The 23626-nt window shown below is 43.7% G+C and overlaps 1 long non-coding RNA gene across 1 annotated transcript; it reads right to left on the bottom strand.

Moving 5' to 3' along the window:
* Window positions 1-14624: 14624 nt before the first annotated feature.
* LOC135383135 (uncharacterized) lies at window positions 14625-15416 on the bottom strand. Its single transcript, XR_010419685.1, has 3 exons — window positions 15261-15416; window positions 14944-15182; window positions 14625-14877 (listed from the first exon to the last, which is right to left on the bottom strand). It is a non-coding gene; the product is annotated as an uncharacterized LOC135383135 (long non-coding RNA).
* Window positions 15417-23626: the final 8210 nt, after the last annotated feature.

Genomic DNA, 23626 nt, shown 5'->3' with positions numbered 1-23626 from the left:
GCCGAATTCGGCCCGAAATTCTGTTCGAAATTCTGTTCGAAATTCGGGACCGAACTTTTCTCGGGCCGAGAAAAGTTCGGTCCCGCATTCGGTTCGGAAAGAATTCGGACGCTTTTCGGGCCATGCGGTTCACGCTTTAGTGTCTGTCTACAGGGACCCTTTGCACAGGTAGCTCTCCTGCGTGATGACAATACAGACGTCAGAAAATTAATCGTCTTAACACTTTGAACAAAAAAATTATAATGGAGCCAGAACTCCTTTAGCGGAGTAAATATCTTGTCTCTAAGAACACTCTCTTTGAGAGTAAAATTTATGGCCTCCAAATGGAGTTTCATATTTACTCCATTCTCAAGGAGTAACTATGACACCAGTTACAGGTGTCACGCTGATGCCACTAATCGGGTTCATGCCACCACAAGCTCTGCACATGCTCTGTAATCTTCCATGGTATTTCTTGCGTTTTGCTTTACCCTTGTGTCTGTGTGTGTGTGTGAAGCGTTATGGTGGAACAGAACAGGGAGGGGTGTGAAGCCATGCACTGCCACCTGGAGGATGGGCCATCACATGCCACGCGATGTCCTCCCGTATGAGTGAAATTTACAACAACTGGGAACTTAGTGCAAAACTAATGATTAAATAACCAAGACGATACAACAACTAAATAAATATAAATAAATATCTCGATAGTGGTACACGTGTTTATAAGTCGAAAATCTCCGCACGAGAAGCATGGCGTTGTCACTCGCCACTTGTTGATTAAAATTTCAAATTTGGACATGAATGGGGAGTAATTAGTTACAGCGAGGGAGTTCCCTGGCAAATGCGGAAAGCAAGAGGGAGATCTCACTAACAGGATAGTGAAAATGGAGTAAAAGCGGGAGTTTACTCCCTCGTTACTCCATTTTTCCTCAGAGTGAAGATTCTTCTTTGGCACGGAATGTCCATAAAACTGCAGTATCTGCAGCTGCATTCATTTTCAGGCACAAGTAAAACCATCATGTGTACCAGTCAGAGTACATTTTGAAGTTCCACTGTCACTTCAACGGAATTCAACCCAGTCACAAGATTTTGTGTCTGGTGAGAGGTGACCTCTTTGCAGTCGCATGGTATTCAAAAGGATGAAATGCAAGTCAGAGATATAAAAATTAATCGAAGTATAGGCTCATTCGTGTTCATGTTTCTATATGGTGCATGAGGAAAAGTGCGCATTCTTGTCATAAGCCTGATTTGCTATTTTATGTTTTACTCAACAGGTTAAAGTCACTGCAGAGACTATACTTGTAGTTAAACCTTGCCATCGGAGAGAATGATTTTAGTACAGTAGAATGATGACAGTACAGAGGAGCCGGTGGTGCACGTGCTTACGTGGTTGAAATCAGTCTAAGGGGTTGCTCGTTACCACTAACTTGTTATTGCAAATAAGCTACTATTTTCGGTAGCTTTCAACCCAACTCGTTGCTTTTGAGCTCCTGTAAGTTCTTGGGCAACTCGCTAATTTTTTAAGTAAGTTTGTCAAAGTAACTTTTACAAAGTTCTAAGTTCCTTTTGTTCGATTCTAGTCTACAAGCATCGCGAGCTGCGTCTTCCCTCCTTAGTGACTTGAGAAGACAGCAACGTGCACGCCGGTGATACGTGCACGGCGTGTCTGACTCCTTGTTGTCACGCGGTGATTGTTATAAATTATGTTTTGCCCGCACATTAGAAGGCCCAGGTGTCGCTCATCTTAGCGACGAGCAGTGCATTTATAATGACAGAAGGCATTGTGTAGTAGGGTTAAAACTTGTCGCGGATCGACATGTGCGTATACATACGCACATGTCGGAGCACAAGGCACGTTTATGTTCTATGAGATCTCCCCTATAGGGGAGAACTCATAGAACATAAACTTGCCTTGTGCTCCGTTCAACAAGCTTATTACGACATAAAAACTATCAAATCCCTCCCTAAAGAAGCACATAAATGTAGGCTTCTTTCGTCACATCAAGTATTGGCATAGCTTTTGTACATAAAACATATTTGGAAGGTCTTTCATGGCCCCTTGTGAGGTCAAGATCAGAATTAACTATATAGAAAGGTCAAGAACTACAAAGTACATACAGCAAGTAAATTGAAAGTAACTCGTTACTTTTCTAAAGTATAGCTCGGGAACTTGAAGTTCATTGTCGTTACGCGTAATTTGGTTATTATTTAGTCACACTTCTTCCACAGTAACTTAACTGATAACGAGTTACCTTTGTTCGATTAACATCTCAACTCTGGTTGAAATATTTGACGAGACTTATTTCGTGTTTTGATCTTTCATGTATACGTGCGTAAGCACTTCTCGCGTTCCAGTACATGCACCAACGACAATCGGTACCTCTCTTGCAAGCATGGATTGCGCGCTGCACACCTACTTTTTTTTTGTGCGAAGATACGTATCGCAGAACCTGTACTCCATGCACCTGACTTTTTTCTTTATTTCGAGCCCTTCTGTGCGCATTTTATTATTTTAGCTAATGTAGCATTCATCCGAAGAACGCAGGCGATAAACGGGGCATTATATAGCGCAAGTAGTTTTGCGCCAAAAAAGGCTCAAATCATCATCATCAGTAAACTGGGTCCACGAAGTGTTAAGTTGCTGTAAATCGACAGTAACATTTAAGTGCAGAAAATGGCACAAGAAGGCAGCAACGGTCGTACGAACGTGAAGACTCTACGGATATACGCCACCATAGTTTTAGTTAGCTTAGACATGGCAGCCACTGAATAAATACCTTCTACTCAATCTTTCCTGGTGCTAATGCGTTTAACGTGTACTGTCACGTAATCGACGAGCGGGCTAGTCGCTTTCAATTGAAAGTGAAGTGTTGGCACAGCTTTCGTCTGTGTACTTTTTCTTCTTCTTCCTTTTTTTTTCTTGCTCGTGCTCTCGTTGATCAGGACCTGACGGCGTACCCAATACTCAAACTTCCCACGTTTGTGTTGGTAACATCTCATTAAGTACGATGAGAAGACATTAAGATAAGATACAAGTGGACGAATTCATACCAACAAAATAGATACATACGTTTCATTTTTACACGAAGGTGTGAGAGGAACAGAGGCAAAAGAGCCGAAAGGCTTCACTAGGTCTCCGCTCCTCTTACTGAGAGTAGGGTCATGAGTACATACGCAAACGTCGAAAAAGAAACAAGCAAACAGCATAATATATATCTATATCATGGTGGAGACAGTAACAATCCAAATGATGTGAAATCAAACATCTGTATGCATAACTTTGCAACCGCTAGTGATAAAGAAAAACAAAGAGTTGTGACAGGAACAACGTTATCACACTTGAGAGTGTTGCAGTAGTAACATTAATGCTCATGTTAACTAGATAATTTAATAAATGCGGGAGTTGATAGGAAACCCGTTGAAAACCGAAATTTGTACGGCAAGGCGGAAGGGCCCATGGCTCATTAGTCCTAAAAACATACGAAACACGTTTTTCTTGTAGAGAAAAATGACTCGATGAAAATACCCCTGTCCTTCTGTTACGCGCATGATAACGAAATAAACAGTACTTAAATAACCGGAAAAGAAAGTGGTAACATGACTATTATAGGAAATATTCCGTACAACTGGAAACACTCTATTTTGTAGTATTTGTATGCTACGCTCATTAGCGGCTGATGTTGTGTCCCACACTAATATCCCATAAGAAACATGGGGAAAAAAGCGCGTAATATAGTGTCAACTTTACTTTTAATGGCAATATATGCCGACACTTATTTAACATACCGCTTATTTTGCCCGGTTTTCCCAACGAGTGAACGTGAACGTGGTCATTCCATGACATGTCTGAAGAAAAAATTGCACCCAGAGAGTTAACAGTATTCACAAGTTTAATTCTTGACTGCACCAAAAATAAGCCGTGAGATTTATTTTTAGGCTTCAATATTATTGCTTTAGTTTTATTAGTATTAACACGCAGGGAATTTTGTGATACCCAGGTCGATATCTTGTCAAGGACTCATCTTCCTGCGAACTCGTCAAAAGGACTGTCGTGTCATCAGCATAAATGACGAATACCGTTTCCTTGTCCAGTAAAGCAATAGGATTACTAAAGAGGTTGAAAAGCAGAGGTCCAAGGATGCTTCCTTGCGTAACTCCAGTTTTAATTAGTGAGAAAGACGAGCTCCCAGATTATAAATAAACAGCTTGTTGCCTGCTCGAAAGGTAAGACTTAATCAGCCGCTGGGTAGTAACCCCTACACCGTACAATTCCAGTTTTAACAGTAAAATGTTGTGGTTAATACAGTCAAACGCTTTGCATAAGTCTAAAAAAATACCCATGGTAAGTAGCCTATTTTTGACGTTATTAAGAATGCACTCTTTTTGATTAAGAAAAGCTATCTCTGTAGACCGGCCTTTACGAAAACCGAACTGCGAAGGTGTAATCAGTTCATGCTTCTCTATTAGTCAAGCGAGTTAAGCAGGGATGGGAACCGGTATTTTTTGCGGTGCGGTTCGGGTTCGGCTTCAGGCATATTGGTTCGGTTCGGGTTTAGCTCCGCTGAACCGAAATTATCAGTTTGAACCGGTTCAGGTATATCGGTTAGGTTCGGGTTCGGCTCAAGGAGATCACCCCCCACACCGCACACACACGGTCAAAAAAATTCGGCCAGCGGTCGGGACATTTACAGGGATTCGAACAGTTACTTTTTCGGTCAGATACATATTTATAATATATATATATATATATATATATATTTATATAATAAATTATCTGTAAACATATCTGCAAGTTCCGTTCCGGAGACCATTTTGTCGTCAACCATTAGTTCTTAGATTCCTCTGGACTCTTCAGCGGTACCCATTATCTTACGAAGGTGGTTCCATGTTGTTTCAGAGTTTTTGAGGCATGATTCGCTGAAAAGTTTTTCATAATAAGCCGTTTTTGCTTTTCCAAGTTCGGAGTTCAAGAAATTACGCAATTTCCTAAACCCACGTCTTGAAGAGTGATCTCTACTGCGCAAAAATTTGTCTAATGCGTATTTCTTCCTAATCAGTGTTAACGGCCCTTGGCTTCCTTGCTCGTTGAGGTTTATATATATTTTTTTATATGGGAAATATCGGTTATATAACGGGATAATGGTACTCAAGAACTGGTTATACGCATCGTTAACGTCGGAACAGTTGCTTAGAAAATTACACCATATATTTCCTAAGTGGTGACAGAATTGCTCCATCCTTGTGAGTGAAATATCTGGAGCGAAAACGTGACGGGGATTATATTCTGTACTCTCTCTGTTCCCACTCAAAACGATAAATATCAGCAAATGATCACTCAGATCATCAAAGATGTAACCCGCTGTAATCTTTTCTGGACAAGAATTCGTTATAAATAGATCCAACAAAGTGCTGGTTGATGTCATGATACGAATAGCGGAATTTATTACATTACAAAAACCATATGATTGCAGTAGATTCAGCAACTCCTCCTGGATGGGTGAAACAGTCAACAAATCCATGTTAACATCCCCACCTAAGCATAAGCTACACTTATTCTCGGAAGCGTACGAAAGTAGCTCTTCTAGGCAAAACAAGAAATGTACGAATGTTCCCTTGTGGTGGACGATATATTACTGCGAACATTTGACTGGCCCTTGTAACGCTCAAAATCACCTCATATTCGGGAAGAGAGAGAGTAAACTGTTCTAGTAATCGAAATCCATTTTCACGAACTAGCATCAGTACACCGCCGCCGTGTCATATATATATGCCAATATTTATGCTATTGCTTCAATATCTTCTTGGCATCTGAAGTGAACTACAGGCATACCATCCGATTTGCTAGCATATATTTTGCTGTTCCAGACCCAAAGGTATTTCTACTGCAAGGCGCGTCTTTTCTCTGACACTTTTCGAAAAATTTCTTTAAGTCAGGACAGAGCTGTTCATTCACATATATTGCTCACTACTTGCCAGATCAACATCACTTCCACATAGCCTCCTCTTTCTAGAGCTAGCAAGCACATCACTGCGCTTCGAACGACATCCGAACTGTACCACGACATGGCTGACTCCTCGCTTTTTTCCCGGCACCCTATAGCAGACTTCTATATGGTCAGAAGTAGTAAGACTTGCAGCTATAGCCTTGCCCAACTGTTCTAACACTGAACATTTTTTCTCGTCCTTACTCTCCGGGATGCTATGAATCTCAATGTTACGATTCCTTGAGTATTGCTCCAAGTTGATTATACGTATTTGTAGTTGTTTAACGCTTTCGTTTGTTTTATTGTTCTGATCAACGAGTTGAGCAAGTTTCTCTTTGTGATACTCATTTTCAGTCGGCACGCTTTCGACAGTTTTCTTCACACGTCAAGCGTCCTGGAACAGCTGGTCGCAGCAATGGGACCTACGTTTCCTTTTTTTTTCTATTTCTATTCTATTCTAGTTTTCTTCACATCCTGAAATTCTGTTTTAATGCGCCTGAGTTCATTACGAATTTCTCTTTCTAATGAATCTCGAAATGTTTTCAGTTCACGTTTCATTTCTTACCTAGTGTCAGACTTAAGTTCAGTCTTTAAAAAAAGAGAAAACAGAATAATCCTAAAAGCCAGCAGACACGGTGCGCGCACCCCCGTACCTAATACTAACACCCTCCTAACAAACCAATAAATAAAAATGTAGAAATCCTGCACAAATCCCCGATTAATATTTCGCCGACAAAGTCTTTCAGCGCACTCGAAGGAAGAGAAGTAAATGCCTAATTAGGAGAAATTCACGACTATGGTGAACTATATTCGCGATAAACGCAGCAGTCATTGCAGGCAGTTAAGTAATGCGAGGATTACTACACAGCCGAAGTATACTAAGAGCAACAACATGAACGCAACGAAGACACCAAACTTCCTGTATCATGTCTACGCCCTCGAAATTCGGCGTGGCCGATAAATGAGTGGTGTATAAAGGACGCAATAAATTATATTTATATTTTTGGGACCCTGTATTTTAACACGGGCATCTCTATCACGTGCAGATACAGATGGTCGCAGCTTCGATGTTGGCGTTAACTATTGTCCGCCGACTGTGAAGAGCATTGCTGTGTACTTGGTAATAAAGAGTCTTGTTCATCTTGCCACACCAATCTCCACCACACTAGTATGACTATCAGTGATGGCCAGTAGTTAACTACATGTAGTTAAACTACTAGTCAAACTACCTGATTGTAGTTAAAAAGTAGTTACCAACTACTTGCACAAATGTAGTGGCAACTACTAGTTAAATTACTATTTCGAGCAGTTAACTACAGTAGTTAAGTTACTGCCGGCGCAAACTACTTCCGATTGCCGCAAGCTTTACGGCACGACTGTGCTTCCGACTTTTACCTTTAGCTACTTGTTTCATGAGAACGGAGGTGCAGAGCAATTGTGCCGTGCATGCGTACTAAATCTTCACTTCTATCACTGCTTGTGATTCATACTTAGGTGTCCAAGAACACTACACAATGAGATTGGTGTTGATGGACAACGTTAATAAGTAGTTATAGATGTAGTTAAACTACGTCGCAGTAGTTAAAGAAGTGGTTTTAACTACATCCCTTGAAAAGTTGTTGAACTACTAGTTAAACTGCGTCATCGCGAAGTAGCTAGTAGTTACAGTTAAAGTACTATAGAAGTAGTTAGTGGCCATCACTGATGATTCTACCTTAGCGACCTGCACAAGCGCTTAAGCCGAATGGGGTTGTCCCCAGTCTGAATTTCACCCAGACAGTTTAGAGATGTCCTAGCTTTGTGTTCGATGTTTCGTTGTGAGTGTGACACGAAAGGAAATGTTCGGGAAGAAGAAAAGCGCAAGTAGATATGATAGTAGCGCTCATCAACATCGTCGCCAAACATGGAGGAGTATGTAAAATGAACAGCGAATACCATACGATTTTCTTTTTTCATCATGATTTCATCATGAACTGCCAATCGTTTTGTAACTTCCCAAAAGCAAACCGTTGCCTCAAGCAAGAACCAAAGTATAATTTCGTGTTACATTCGACACTCTGTATGCTATTGTGTTACGCCTAATGAGCAGATTGTCTCCGCCTGTGATCGATTTTGCTGGGTCTCCATATTTGTTTTCTCTGTGCAAAACGACGGGCTACACCTACAGCTAATAGATTTGAAGAAATCGCTTCATGTTAATTTAAACAGGGGAAGGGAGACGGGATTTACCACCTGCATATCCCACAGTTGGAGCAAAGTACGACACCCTACCGTCTCCCTGGAGTACGGTAATGGATCTTTTCTTAGTAAGCGTATCAGCATGTGCAGCCACCTGAAGGCGGCTGCCATGTTAGCTTGCCGGAGATAATCGGTTTCAAGGTCGCGCGGACGTTTGAGGCCCAGAGATGACGACGCTTTATATTCGTGATCACTACAACGCGCTTTCACTCTTTCCGTGTTCTTCTTGCCACCTTCTCTTGCTACTTTCTCATGCAACGTGCCAGTCCGAAAAGCGTCGCCATGTTTATTTGGGGGTAAAATACGTCGTTGGACATTCTGCTGCAAGTGACGACGCGAACGTGGAAATGGTCCATTGGCTCAAACAAAGATGGCTGCCTTAAAGTCGGAGTAGCAAATGGGTGAAAAAGAAAGGAGTACGTCGGTCGCACGACCGTGAAGATCCTTCGTGTATACGCCACCATAGTTTCCTTTAGCTTTAGTTCTAGCATAGTTTTAGTTTAGCACGGTTTTAGTTAGCTTTGACCTGGCAACCACTGTATAAATACCGTCTACTCAATCTTTCCTGCTGCTAATGCGTTTAGCGTGTACTGTCACATAATCGAGGAGCAGACTTACTCGTGGAGGCTTACTAGTGAAAGTGAAGTGTTAGCACTTTTTGCGTTCTGTGTGCTTCTTTTTTTTGTTTTTGTTTTTTTTTCATTTTTGCTCATCATTTGTGCTCAGGCTCTCGCTGATCCGTACCTGACGGTGTACTGAGCACTCAAACTTCGCACGTTTTTGTAGGTAACATTTCATTGAGTACGAGGAGAAGACATTAAGATAAGAGACACGAATGGACGGATTCATAAGAACAAAATCAAACGTGTATTCCAGAAGAAGCACTCTAGGGAGAGAGGAGATTGAGTTGTAATCGTCCTTTCGTGTCAATTGTACTGGTGACTTCTCGTCGTACCCAGGGATATGTTACCTACAAAAGAAGGTTCAGCAGAGAAGCCGACATATTTACCGACGGCTGGCTAATGCAATGCTGGTTACGGATTATTTTACGGCACCCAAAACGACACTGGCTGAGTCATCCCTTGGCTGTGCAGAACTTAGCATTGAGTCCAAACGGTGAAACAGTCAGAGCAAAAATGCGAGTGTCTGCTTTCCACATTTTTCGTGTTAGCACAGCCTCATAGTGTGCAGATCCAACCAAGAACATAAGATTCAGTAAGTAGCAGAAAACTGATTGAGAAATGGCACAGAATGACGCCAAAAGGACATGAAATATCAGTAGGAATGCTTATGCGTTAGCTATGCTTTCATATGTTTACTGAGCAACCAGGAATGGTGATTCTCCCGTAACGCATTCATTTCAGGGATTTTCCCATCTCTCCCCCATACCTATTTAGACCTTCCTCGTCCCTAGGATCCTACAACCCCAAGAAAAGCCGACAAAAATACAAGGAGGAATGACCGCAAAAGCCAGCAGGCACGATGCCCGCATCACCATTCGGAATTCCAACACCCTCCTAACATGAAATTCATGCACAAATCCCCCGATTAATTTTCCCCGAGAAAGTCCTTCAGTGCATTCGAATGAGAAAAATGAATGCATAGTTAGGAGAAATTCACAACTGTGGTGAACTATATTCACGGTAAACGCAGCAGTTATTGCACGTGATGCATCCTTTCCGCCCTAACGAATGGTCGGTTATTAGCACATCACTGTATTCTTACGCCACCAAAGTGAACTGTTATAAGACAAAAACGGTTGTGAAGAAGCCGAATAACTGCCCCTTCATAGAAAATGAAACGTCTTTAAATATCGTGATAGTGTACTATCATACCTTTAATCCTACGGCTACGCAGGAAAGTTGGTAAACATCCGCGATACATACAGTCGGCGCGACCGTCGGAGAAATAGGCATCAAAATGGCAGAATGGGCCTGTTGGTACATGACTGAATTAAAATTGGAACACGGACAAGAACACACAGGCGACACGTTCGCTGACCTCTCAGGTGTGCAAGTTCAAATTAATGTCTCATTTGATGAAATTTTCTCTCTTCATGCATGATCGGCTGGAATTAGCTCATGCAGGCAAGAGAGGAAGAGTGCAAGCACACATACACACAAAAGAATGCTATGGAAGATTAGATGGCTTCTGCATAACCGCTGGCATGAACCAGTTTCATGGTGTCAGTGTTACACGTGTAACTAGCGTAACTCGTAGTTACTCCTGGAGAATGGAGTGACGGGGTTCAAGCTCACAAAAATCGTTGCTTTGAAGGGTACCGCCCAGCTCCTACGGAGACGACACCGTCTGCGAGGGGGGGGGGGGGGTCGAAGTAGCTTGCCGTTGTTGGCCGCACTTAAGTGGACATCGTCACGACTATACCCAACAGAAGAAAAAAAAAAGCATAAATAGGGGGAGAAGATAGTTGACGATTTTCAAAGTGGCGATTTCAAAGTGAGTCACATGCACGACGAACGATACTGATGGGACGGAGGTGCACTGCAGATAAGTGGTGCACTACAGTGGTCTTTGCGCGAGGCCCGTTACGCTCGAAGTTGCGAGTTTTTGTAAGTCGTTCTGCATAAGAACTTTCGGGGAAGAGGACGTCCGTCAGTATGCCAGGCCTGGCGTGGGGAAGGTGAGTTTCCCGCGTAATATGGTATGCGCACCATTCTGTCACGATATGTTCGATAGTATCCGGACGATTACAGTGACCGCAACTGGAATCTTCCCTGGAGCCGATCTTGAGCAGTTGCGAGTTCGTGAACGCAGATCACCTGCGTAACCCATGGAGCATTGTCCGCATGACACGGGGAAGATATTTCGTGGGAAGAGAGGGTCGATGATTCTGCATGATTTCCTGTATGCAGGGATGACGCGCTTCAGCAAGCTGTTTGACGGTCATGTGTCTGTCGGTGTCGACCGGAACTACTAAGGATGGGCTGCGGCTGAAGTGTGCTGAGGATGCTAGCTGGTCCGCTCGTTCGTTGCCTTTGATGCCGACATGAGACGGGATACACTGAAGAGTAAGACCACCTCCGGTTAGCTTATGCTGGGCACGCGACCCCCTTATACAGCGGGGCGGGCTAGGACGCTGCCACACTTGGGGTTCATCACGTTACAGAGGGCACTTCTGGGGTCCGCAAGTGAAACGACCTTAGCTATTCCAGTGACTTGGACCGCAACAGCTGCTTGTAACAAGGCCAGGAGGTTGGCCGTCGTAGATGAGATAAGGTAACGAGCTGATTTCCCTTGCCAAGCCACGTTCATTGATGGGATGTAGTACGCACTGGTAGCGCTCTTGGCACGATTGTTCATGGAGCCATCCGTGAACACCAGAGCATGCGTGTGGTAGACGTCGCTTATCAGGTTCTCAGCCGGCATCCTGGCCGCCAGGGGCCAGGACTCACTCTTCTTCCGTAAACCCGGGATGCGGAGCGTGTTTTGCCGGCACGAACTCACGCAATGGCGGCGCAGGTGGACTAGCTGGGGACCGAAGAAGAGCCCTCCTGTTGGCTAGAGAGCTGGTGGCGAGCTCATTAGCGAGGCGCCCTAGTGATGTGTGTGTCCTTACTTCGATGTTTACGAACTGGAAATGCGTGGTTATAGATGTTGCTGATGACTTTCCCGGACAACTGGTACCAAACTCGACTTCTACCAATCTGAACACGTTCCCATGAAGCCGCTTCGAGAAAGGTCATTTCAGGTATAAGATGTCGTAGAGTGTGACTTGAACTGAACGAAATGTCGGCACCCACAATAAACATTTGCTGAATCACGCTGAATGTTCGTTAAAACGCATCGGGACTGCCTGCGCTTGAAGACCCCCGATCTGTGACCCCTAAGCCCTCTGACCTGTTGCATTACTTTTGTCAAACGTACGACAAACGCTTCACCTACGATAACGAGGTTTATTGAAGGTATTTATGTTGGTTGTAAAGGAACAAACATTTCAATACGGTCATCTCTCAACGACAACAATCTCCGGTATGCTCCTGTGATCTATGACGTTAAACAAAGGCTAATTTTCAGTGAGTGGTTGCGCAGAAGCACACAACGGCACACCAACGAGGAACTCCGTCATGAAAATGGACGCCGATCAAATTGAGTTGTCTTCCTGTCATATCCCTATTGAAAAATCCTACAAACTTTATTACAGAATAAGAGCTTTCTTTTAGGAATTCTCTAGAGGATTCCTACGGATATTCTTCTATTCTACTATTCTTCTATTCGGATATTCTACAGATAACATAGTTTATCATAGAAAATCCTTTAAATGAACTTCTAATTGTACATCTTAAGAGAAGCCTCAAAGATGTTTTTTTTTTTTTTTTGTGTGTGAGAAAAGATGCACTTCTCACAGTCCGCGGTAGGAACCTGATCAGCTCTGTAAGATCTCTCACGACTTCTAAGGGAACTTCAAGATTTCGCTAAAGCTCTGCTAGAAAATATTCCTCATCAGATTTCTTCCAATGTTTCTCACAGCGACTGTCCATGCAGTGCCAGAACAACAACCGTATTTGGTAGGAAAGGCTGAAAGTAAGAAAGCTGAGAAGTTAACCAGTGGCCCTGCCCTGCGGCACGTGCAACATGCCGCCACACTTGTGTTGCATTACGAATTTTTGCATACCCCAACATGTTTTCACAGATATTGCTTGCCTCAGGTGACAGTGACACAATGGAAAGGGCTATATCTAGTTCTTGTGCCATTGCTGTCCTTTCAAGCAGGGTGTCGAACCGCAAAAAATACGGGTACGGTTCGGGTTCGGGTTCGCGTTGTTTTGATTTCGTTCCGGTTCGGTTCCGGTTCGGCCACGCCAAGAATCGAACCGGTTCGCAAACCGGTTCGCAGCCCCGAACCGGTTCGCGAACCGGTTCAACGCTTCCGTTTTCTATGTTCCATAAAACTGCTCTTACCAGGAAATGCGTGGCTAATAGCTTACTGCTGTTGTCTGCATTGACGTCTCTAGCGGTGAGGTAGCCCTTTAGCGAGAGAAATGAGGAATGGATGAACACTTATTGCAAATAGAGTCCACACTGTTGAAGCGGTGTAGTCCTGCTACTTTCTGTTCCCAAAATCTCTTTTTTCACACGCACAGTGCCAGCAAGATACACTTAAAGGAAGCCTAATAAGATGGACAGCGTAACATAGACGACAGTACTAGCCGGCACACTGCCTTCGCAACGTGAATCGATCTGAAACCGTACTGAAGCATGTCGAAAATAAGCCTGCCAGCCTTACTCTGTCCGAGCTCACAGCAGTGTACTAGTTAATCCACAACACAAAGGCAATATGTCACGACACAACTGCACTACCAATAAGCAGAACCACATTTACTTTTCAAGCCACGACCAATCAAACAGGCACCGTTCTGCGTACGCTCCTTCTCCACTTCTCATGTTTCTGACTTGTACTGCTCACGTGTTTAATTTGTACTGCTCACGTGTAAAGGGAAATCTTGGGCGCTTATTTGATCGCATATTCGTCCTGTAGAGCTACATAACTGGCCTACTCCATTCCTGTTTCATTCGTCCGTGTGGCACCTCGTCTCTGAAGAGTAGATGCCGCACCGCGTGCGTGGGGCGCTAGCCGCGGCGCTCACAAGGACAACTGCGCTTCAACATGTTAAAAAGACGCTGAAAGTATACTTACTATACGTCGTCGTCTCACTGCTAGGTGAAAATTTATGAAATCCATGATATAGGCGCGTGATGATGATACCAATGTGTCTTCGTTCGGGGATAGAGAGGAACTCTTATGATGACTTCTTTTATGTCCGAACCGTTTTGTTGCGAACCGGTTACCGCTATTATTTTTTACGGTTCTGCTCCGGTTCGGGTTCAACAGTGTCATGAAAATTTCGGTTCGGGTTCGGGTTCGGTTCCGGCAAAAATAACGGTTCGGGTACGGTTTTCGGTTCGGGTTCGGGTTCGGTTCGACACCCTGCTTTCAAGCACTTGAAAAGGAGCTCCTTTGGCAGCAGCTACATCCTTCAAGAGTGCTCCGTTCCCGCCCTGGAACACAAACGCTGAGTGTGCCCAAATTGGGTCTAAGTTTTCTGCGCTCTTTGCTAGGTGAAGAAGCAGGACGTTATAGGTCAATTTCGTTGGTCCATTGATTGCAGCGTCCCTTTTCGCAAACTCCACCAGCAGGTCGTCTGAAAAGTAGAGATGGCGCATTTGTTAGCAAGCGCATAAAAACTACATAAATACTGTCAAATCTTTAGTACACAATTTTTTTAATGCATAATTTGCTGGTTACTCATACAATCGTTTCAAGTACTACTTTTCATGAGTCGTGTCACAGTGCTCTTCCTGTAATGTATTCCCCATTTACACTCAATGCATGCATTCTAACTTATTTGATTTCTCTATGCAATGTGCCTGTACTGCACTAGCTCTCCATGTACTTACTGGCTCGTTGCAGCATTACTGGTGTGAGTTCTGTGGAGAGCAGAATGTACGTGCCTTCAGCCCGTCCTTTCACTTGGTTCCAGTGCTGGGATGGGATGACGCCCAGAGTGCATGGAAGGCAATAGAAACAAATCAAATTTTGCCATCCGTTCGCTTTCCAGTCTGCGCACTCTAAGGGATCTCGGCAGCTTTGTGAAGCTGTCAGGGGGCTTGATGGCAAGGAGTCGTTTGTCAATGATTTCGACAGAAGCAGCAAAACCTATTCAAAGCATAATTTAAAGCAATATTTTTTAATTAGAAGTGCATCGTCAAGAACGAATCCCACCTGCACTGGTTGATGACAAGATAATTTCCATGAGTTGCTTTGCCACTCACAGGAGCACACAGTGCATGTAGTCAATACTTTGACCCCATATGATGTCGAAATGCCGCTGATTAACCAAAGCAGGTGGCTCTTTACTCCGTTCCCAGGGCGACCATACTGCACTGCCAACGTCATATCCCTGAGCGTCCCATTTGCTATTCTCTCGCCAACTGGAGCTGCATCTGGAAACCTCATTGTTCCTGCATGAAGTACAAAATGCGTGTGTTAATTAGCAGATGCAAGTATGTATTATTTTCATTAAAGCTTCTGCTACATACCTTCAATATGCTCCCCCTTGACAAGCACCATGGACATGAAAAATATCCGTTGAAGAGACAGTGGTTTGAAGTCGGGGTGTGCACACAGCAGCAGACAACACTGACTTTTGAGGTAAGCACCTCGTCAGCAACACGCCAGCTCAACGGCTTCATTGAGTTAAGTCATCCACAAACTTCTCAAGGAAGAGCAACATGTTTGGGTGAGAACTTCCAAACCACAGACCTGCCAGCATGCAGTTTTAGAACCTGTCCTGAGGCGGCAATTCGTTCGAGGTGAACTGAATGGGCCACATGGAGACATTGGATGATTTGTACACGGGACTGCCATACGTGTTGGAAGTCACTGTGAGATCACTCCATGTTTTTTGGCCCTAAGTGTGCAACTTCTGCAGTAATGTTCCACTTGTGATATCTGTAATTGTGCCTGACGTTCTCTTTTCGTGCAGTCTCTCCAGGTTGTTGTAAAGAACATCTTTGTTCCAAGTAATAACGCTCTTAACCTGCTATTCCGTGCTCAAGATAGTAAAGAAATGGCCATCTTTCCTCAAGGCTGATTACTTCTCGGACACATTGCAAGTGGTGCAAATCATTTCAGACGTACCTTCCCAAGTTGCAAGTAGCGCCTTGCAGTACTGACAGTAATAGTATTGCTTAGAATACTTATCAGCTCTAGGTAGCCGCAACTTCCGAACGAGGTGCTTGCTTTCCGGCAATGCATCACTTTAGGGACCAATAGCGAATTGATGAGTTCTAAGAGGTCATCAACAACAGACCACGTTAGTCCATGGCTCACAATAAAGGACATGACCATGGAGATGGCCTCTATACCTTTGTCCTGGTTGAATTGGGCAATGCGCTTTCCCCGTATTCCCGAAAAGCATCATAGCAAGCATATGAAAGGGAGTATTGGGCATTGCATCTCTCTTGGTTACAGGTGTAGGTTATTACTATCCTCTAAACAGTGTGAGTTTTGTGCACATTTGCCGGAACTGCTGGCTATGCGTATCAGCAGTAGCTTTCTTTGATGCATGGTTCAAGCGTATGTCTAAATATTTTTGTGCTATGCTCTTTATCAGGTGATAGTAGTGGTTGTCCAAGGGTGCTTGTTCCAGCATGTGGTCTTTCCTAACAGTTCTAAAGGGATTGGTGTCGGCGACACGGCTGAGCACATTGGTCAATATCATTTGTAACACCATCTTTGATGATAAGCCTGACCTTTGCATTGTACACCGAAACACCTTTTCGCTTTCCATACATACATGAATTAAATTATGTGATGGGTAGACCAGCCAGACCATGCTTTCCTGTCTAATTGGAGAATGCTGGGGAACACAGGCTTTATGCACTGTTAGAGCATCGACACAGGTCTCGCACTTCAGACACCTCTGGAGATATCGTGCCACGTATCCAGCTATGTAGCCTACAACCCTGTCAGCAAAATCCGACAGCAGGCTGGGATCTAGGAGGTATAGTCGTGGTTGGCTGCTGATGGGATGTCATCATCGTCTGCGCGTATTTGTTTCCGCTGAGTCGATCAATTATTAACCTCTTCAGGGCGATGTGCAGATCCACTTGTTACGTGCAGTATTGCAGTATTGTCAAGGAGAAGACAGTTGCCTGTTGTCTTATCTCCAATCTCATTTTGAATTATCAACTTTTTAAAGGCAGACTCGAATTGGGATGCAGTTGGACTGTTGTTGCATCTTCCATAAGCACGAATCGCATCAAACTAGAGTTCAAGGTGGTCCTGGCTGACTTTGTATGCACGCAGGTACTTGGGTTTTGTGCTGTTTTCCACCAGGTTAGTGTACAGAAGATCAATGCTGTTAAGGCAGACCAGAAAACCGAGAAACCCTGTTTTCCTGACGTTGTCCAAAAGAAGGGTCCCGTTTCTGCTTGTCCGCAGTGTTGATATGCAGTGCCTTGCTTCCACATTGTACCTCCTTTGTTCGCTGATGTTTTCATGGCAAAGTGGTTTCTTCCAGGATCTCTGTCGTATGTTTTGGGAATTGAGGATATCAAAGCAATTGTTTATAGTTCTAAGAAAGGGCTCTGTTGCAGCAGTCTCCGTTAAGCCTGGCACGGAAAGTTTACGACATTCCTTCAACGCGTCTGCAACTAATGTACTAATTAGCTGAGCCGCAAGGCGGACTTTCATTGGTTGTCGGTGCCAATTAATGTGGGCTTGTCTTAATTTATTTCCAGCACGGATGTCTTCTTTTTGTTGTAAAGCATGCAGCTCTTGAATGTGGCTCCAGCACACCATGCCTTCATCATTTGTAAAAAATGCAATGTTTGTCGCAGAGTCTGTTGCGTACAAGCTTTAGCATGTGGCAGGCATCTAGGAAAAAGGGCAACTGGATGTCCTGAGATTGGGTGCGAAAAGTTTGTCTTCAATCCAGATTTGTAATCAAGTGAACACCCAAGGCTTCTTAGCATTGCCAATTCTGCCGCAGCGCCGTCACAGGTTAACGAGACAACTTTTCATGGGCAGCTGCAAGGCCTTGCTGAACCAGGTTTGATCGCTGCTCCCCTGATATTCCGTCAACTAAGAAGTACCCTAGTGGCAGCTTCCATCTACCATTGATGGAAACAATCATGACTACGAATGCCTCCTTCGCTACCGTATAATCATTTGTGATGCCCGTGCCAAAGTCCACGTAGCCACACATGGTTTGTCCATTCCTCTCGAAATGAGTCCGGATGGCCATCTCGTCCACCATCATACTATAGTGTTGGCTGATTTTTTGCTGTTTTGCTGTGTTGTCGCGTGCCCTCATTTTCAGTACTTCAGTTGCTTCTCTGGAAAAACCTAGTTCCCATCCACTGACTCATACCACTTCTTGAGTGTTCGTGGATGAGGCAGGCAGGTGTTGAAGGTTTCCCTCACATAGTTGTAGGCCTGCACGAACAGAATGAAAGTGAAGCGTAAGTGCAAAAGCTCTTAGCTCAGGGCTGTATTTCTTGAATTGTGTCCTGCCAGTGTGCTTTTCTGCTTGCCCTAGCAGTAGATCCTTCTTTGCTCCAGCCAGACTTGAAAGAACGTCTGCATTTTCTTGAAGTAGGATGCTCTTTGACGTAAGGTCTCCGATAACGTCCTCCAGTTTTGCGATTTTCCGTTTCATACGGCGCTGTTGCCGTTGAAGGGCCTTAATTCTCCTTTTGCTTGCAGTGTGCAGGTTGCGTAACCGTTTAACCTCCTTTTTAAAGAAGGCTTTAATGGGCGTGTCCTGTACTTGTGATGTTCCCTACACGAGCAAAGATAAAATGAATAACTTTGGCTCCAAACTGAACATAACAGGATGGAAGAGTGAGATAGATCAAATGTGTCAGTCTCCACTCAGTGTCCTGTTATTATCAGCATAAGTGCAGGTACGGTGTTTGCACACAACAGAAGTGTGGTTTGTCAGTCAAAAACTTGCGAGCATGACGTCTTGGTGGAATGCCATGGTTATCTGCTTGGTAGAGATATGCCACCATGCACCAAGACTGTAAAATGAGCAAAAGGTTTGATTGGGCAACAAGGAGACCACACCATGCAAATCACAGAGACAATTCATTGGTTTGGTAACTTTTATTAATATATCACGATCAAGAAGGAGCTAAAAAAAATCAATCACTACGCAAAAAAAAGTGCTACAACCATGATTGTGAGATACAGTTACGAGGAACGATAAGAAAGATTGGCTGTCAATTCACTTATCAAATTATATAATGCATGCAAATCATGTACTCGTATGATTTGAGTATCACTTCAGAGCTGGAGAACCGAAGTCAACCAGGATTGCAGTTCGCATATTGAGAATGTAAATGAAATTCAAAACCAACATTCGTTTGTAGTCAATGTAGATGGGTACAAATCCAGCGAACCGGTAGAGAAGTACGAAGGGAGTTGCCTCAGGACAGGAGCCGCCGATATTTCGTTCCTGTCACAACATGCTTTCCCAACGTCTGCTATTAACTACAAAATAATGTTCGTTCTGAATTTCATTTTTCCTAGCAGGACACGACTGCCAGTGAGGTCAAAGAAAGTCAAGTGCCTTGTGAGATGGTAAGGATCCTTTGAACCTATCGCAACATGCTTTCCCAATATCAGGTATTATCTACAGAAGAATGTTGGTTCTGATTTTCATTTTTCTCAGCAGGACACCACTGCCAGTGAGACTGAAGCAAACCCACTGCCTTCTGAGGTGGTAAGGATCCTTTGTGCCAGTCACAACATTATTTCATAACGTCAGGTATTGACTACAAAGAAACGTTGGTTCTGGACCTCATTTTTCTCAGCAGGACACCACTGCCTGTGGGATCCAAGCGAGTTCTTTGCCTTCTGAGGTGGTAAGGTGCCTTCATGCTTGTTACAACATACTTTCACACGTCAGGCATTGACTACAAAGTACGGTGGGAGTTGCCTCAGGACAGGAGCCGCCGATATTTCGAACAGATAATGTTCTTCCTCTGGGCACCGTCCTCATCATTGGCATGGTCTTTAAAAGGTTAAGCGTGACGTGTTAAAGGTTCCTGCGAATTGTGGATCAACAGCCCGGAGGGAAGAAAGGGTCCGTACGAGCTTCTACGGCCGCCGGAGTGAATCGCCGCTTTGTTAGAGTGTGGAGGGGATTATGTGAACGAAGTGATCTAGGCTCGAGACCCGTTACAGAAATGGGAGGTTAACGTACACGGGGACGCAACGGGACAAGAGGCAGGAATTGGCAAGCATTTCGAAAGATAAGGAGGTTAGTGGTTACGTGGGGAAAATTCCAGAGCGAGCAAACCTTTTTTTTTTAAAGGGACCGAAAAGTGAATAGAAACCTATCGAAACTTTATGTTCAGCGAAAAGCTTGAACCTTCAAAAGTTCAAACATCAAATAACTCCGCTGAAACCGCTGTAGTTTTTCTGTAATCGTATTTTCCATAATTGCATGTCCAGGGACCTAGTAGGAAACCGAGCAGTCTGCCAACAATTGCATGACCCTGCACCATCTGTCCAGAACGCATGCAATACATACGCGCGCTTCCGGTCGCTAATCCGGCGAAAAAGAAAATGGCAGTGGGCATTTGTGACTTTTTACGCCGAGAATGTCGAGCCTCTTCAACATGAGTGCGCTGGAATTCCGCATTCGAGAACTGTCGCTCACAGAACTTCTGTTCTTGCGTTAGCGTGCTGGAAAGTGTGTGCCACTGGTGTGTGCTTCGCAGTAGAAGATTCCTCGTCCAGAGATTAACCGGAGTCATTCGTCTTCACCAGTAGCTCATCGCGCCGTGAACATCGACTGCTTTGTGAAATTTCCATGTATCAGGGAGAAGCACTTGTGTAAGCCGAAACAAGCGCTGTTTTTTTCGTCGTGCACGTGTTCATGTGTGAAATGCAAACCGACGGGTACGGTTTTTGCTGCCAAGAGGTAGAGAATGCGTGTGGAAAGCTGACAGACAATTGCATCACAACTAACGAATATTTCGAAATACTGTGCATTGGCACCGAAGTACTGCAAGTGTCTTTTACATGCATCCGAGAAACTGAAGAGCATTGTTACATACCCGGCAGCGCCGTGTGGTCTTTGCGCGCTACTTGAACGGCAAACTGGACGTAAAACCCTTATTTCTTCAGCAAATTCCGTTATATCTCCTGTCGGCCATTCACAAAAAGTATATGGGGTGCTCCGAGAAAATGCAATAGAAAGTACTCCACTGAATCTCGATCTGCGTCATGCATGCTATTTGGGATGCTTTCTCATGAGGGCGGAGACTTGTAGAAATGTTGATGTCAGCATATTTTCATTTCTTGCTTGCTGCAAGTTTTTCTCGTTGCTTTTTCTTTGCTGTCACAGCATAATTATTAGTTTGTTCCTGGAGGGTTAAGTAACCTGGGGGCTAAGTGATCATGAGGGTTAAGTAATCTGTATTTGTAGGTTATACTAATGTCTTGTATATATGAGCAGTAAATAGGATAATTTTCATCAGTGTCATTCAGCTGAACTGTGTTCATAGCCTTTTAATATACTTCTTATTGACCACGTTTCCAAATGCCAATTAATATTTGAACCAAGATTGGGATTTAACACTTGATTAACCCTGTTAGTAAAAGGAGTACTTGTAACTGATTCATTATCACGTCACCAACTAACATTTGTAGAAAAGAACTTGAGGGCTGACTTCAAGTATTATCAACCCTTCGGATCTGGGTACAAACTCAACCATGCAGCATTGGTGTGCATAATAGTCAAAAATGGTGAAATAATTTAGTGCATAAGTTCTCTGTTACTGTAATTGAGATGTACTTTTGTAAAGTACTTTTGACAGCCCCGTAAACTGCAACTGGCTTCAGTGTACACGACAAATGCATCGTAACATTTAACTGAAATATAATATAAGAGCAGAATCAACATTTTGTCACACCTCAAACTATATATTTCTTTTAGTAGGACGTCTTGCCCTCTGATGTTTTGACGTACTTGATAGAGTTGTAAAACCTGCAACAAAATGAACAAGAGATGTATAAACAGTTTTCCCTTTCCCTTTTGAATTTAACAAGCAAGTTATGTTTCACCATGTGTGCACTTTTGTATTCTCTTGTTGAAGAGAAAATTACAATAATACTGCAGATAGATCCAACAATGACCTGTCATCTTCGTGAAGATGAGAACTTTTCTTCACGCATGCTAAGCAAGACAAGAAATGTTCAGTGAAGGCTGCACAAAAACAGAAAATCTCCGTCGACTAAAATTTTATATATGTGGATGCTACCACATGGTGTAGTTTCCGTCCAAAAGTAGGACAAGTCAAGATTGTTTGGTTGTTGTTGGTAAGTTGTCTGCATGTTGATGTGCTATACCGTTATAGCACATCAATACAGATGAGGGGCAAACACAGTAGACAGCGTGATGGCTGCAAACTCTCAATTGAAGATTTATTCAACAGAACAATAAACTGAAAGCATAAGTAGAAAAAGCATAAGCTGTGCCCATGCAACGCAGGACCACCTTAATCTAGGAGAAGGTAGGATTGAGAGAGCAATAAAGAGAAATGACAGTTGTGTCCGAAATAGGGGAACTCTGCAAATTTAGGACCAATATGATGTAGCCTTGTGTGGCTCATTGCAGCTGTGACACGCTTTGAACAATTCCAGTACGGGGGCTTCGAATACAATGAACTTTCGCAGTTTCAGTGGGCATTCAAGTGTAGAGGATGCATCTCTAGGAAATTAATTAACGTTCCCTAGTCATAACTGTAGCTCAACAGGAAGTAGTCCTCTACCCTTCAAAGAAGCCAGTAGTTCTCATCGGTTTCTTCGCCTGCTGTTGGTGTCATACTAATGTCCTGCACCTGCCCAAAGACACAAAAAAATGTCACGAAGTCTGAAACACGTAACAGATCTAGTGATTCTATCTGTGGACTTTGCATACCTGCTTTCAGCTATTTCTGTCAGGTCAACTTGAGTGCCTGGATCACACACACACGAAGCAGTCTGGCACCACTTCAACACTGAAAGGCCCCTAAAATCATTTTTTTTATGTTGCCAATGCTCAGTACTGGACAAGTAGGATAACATAAGTTAAATGGAATTGCTATATTATAATTTATACCTGCGTGACACCTGCACATACCTAAGAGGTTGTGTTGAGCTCGTCACCTCGATGAAGCAAAATCACTGCTTACTGCATGGCAGCTTGCTTCGGACGTCTTCGCAATTCGCTTTCTACGTCATCTTCGTCGTCATCGGCAGCAAAATGAGCTCAGCACACATGACGCGACTGCTATATCGAATAGCAGAGTACTTGGAACCACATTCTTTTTCGCGAACTCTCCTGTGGAATCTTGTGGTAGGAAACGCCCGTCGTCGGACATGAACGAAGATGATTTTTGCATCCCCGAACAAAAAAAAAAAAAAACTACGGCAGGCGGTCTCTCGAATACATGACACAGCAGCCACAGACATATCATTCACTTCCATTTTCTGCTCCACGCGACCAGCATGACCACCCACGACGTAGACAATAAACCACAATAAGCGCCGAGCAGAAAGCGTTGCGGATCGTAGCTCGTAGGGGCGAGAGCGGCGGAGTAGCTGAATGCTTTATTAACGTGTCGCGTGTTGAGTGAGGCCAGGAGACAAACGCTTTATTAATGTAGAAACTATGGAAGTGAGCGTCATTTTTAAAATGGCGTTTAGCTGTAAGATAGTGTGCGTCAACTTTGTTCTCTACAAAATTGACTCTCACGTGGTAAGGGTTGACCAATCTCTGGGACCCCTGGATCCGAAACCCAAGTTGCTCTTTTTCGCCGTTCGTTGGCAGCACCGTCCATGTTACGGCAATCTTCAAAATATTTATACGTAAAAAATATGCCGAATTGAGAAGTAATGCTTTCTG

The sequence above is a fragment of the Ornithodoros turicata genome, chromosome 2 (assembly GCF_037126465.1).
Source record: "Ornithodoros turicata isolate Travis chromosome 2, ASM3712646v1, whole genome shotgun sequence".
Lineage (NCBI taxonomy): Eukaryota > Metazoa > Arthropoda > Arachnida > Ixodida > Argasidae > Ornithodoros > Ornithodoros turicata.
This window is presented reverse-complemented; position numbering and strand designations above follow the sequence as displayed.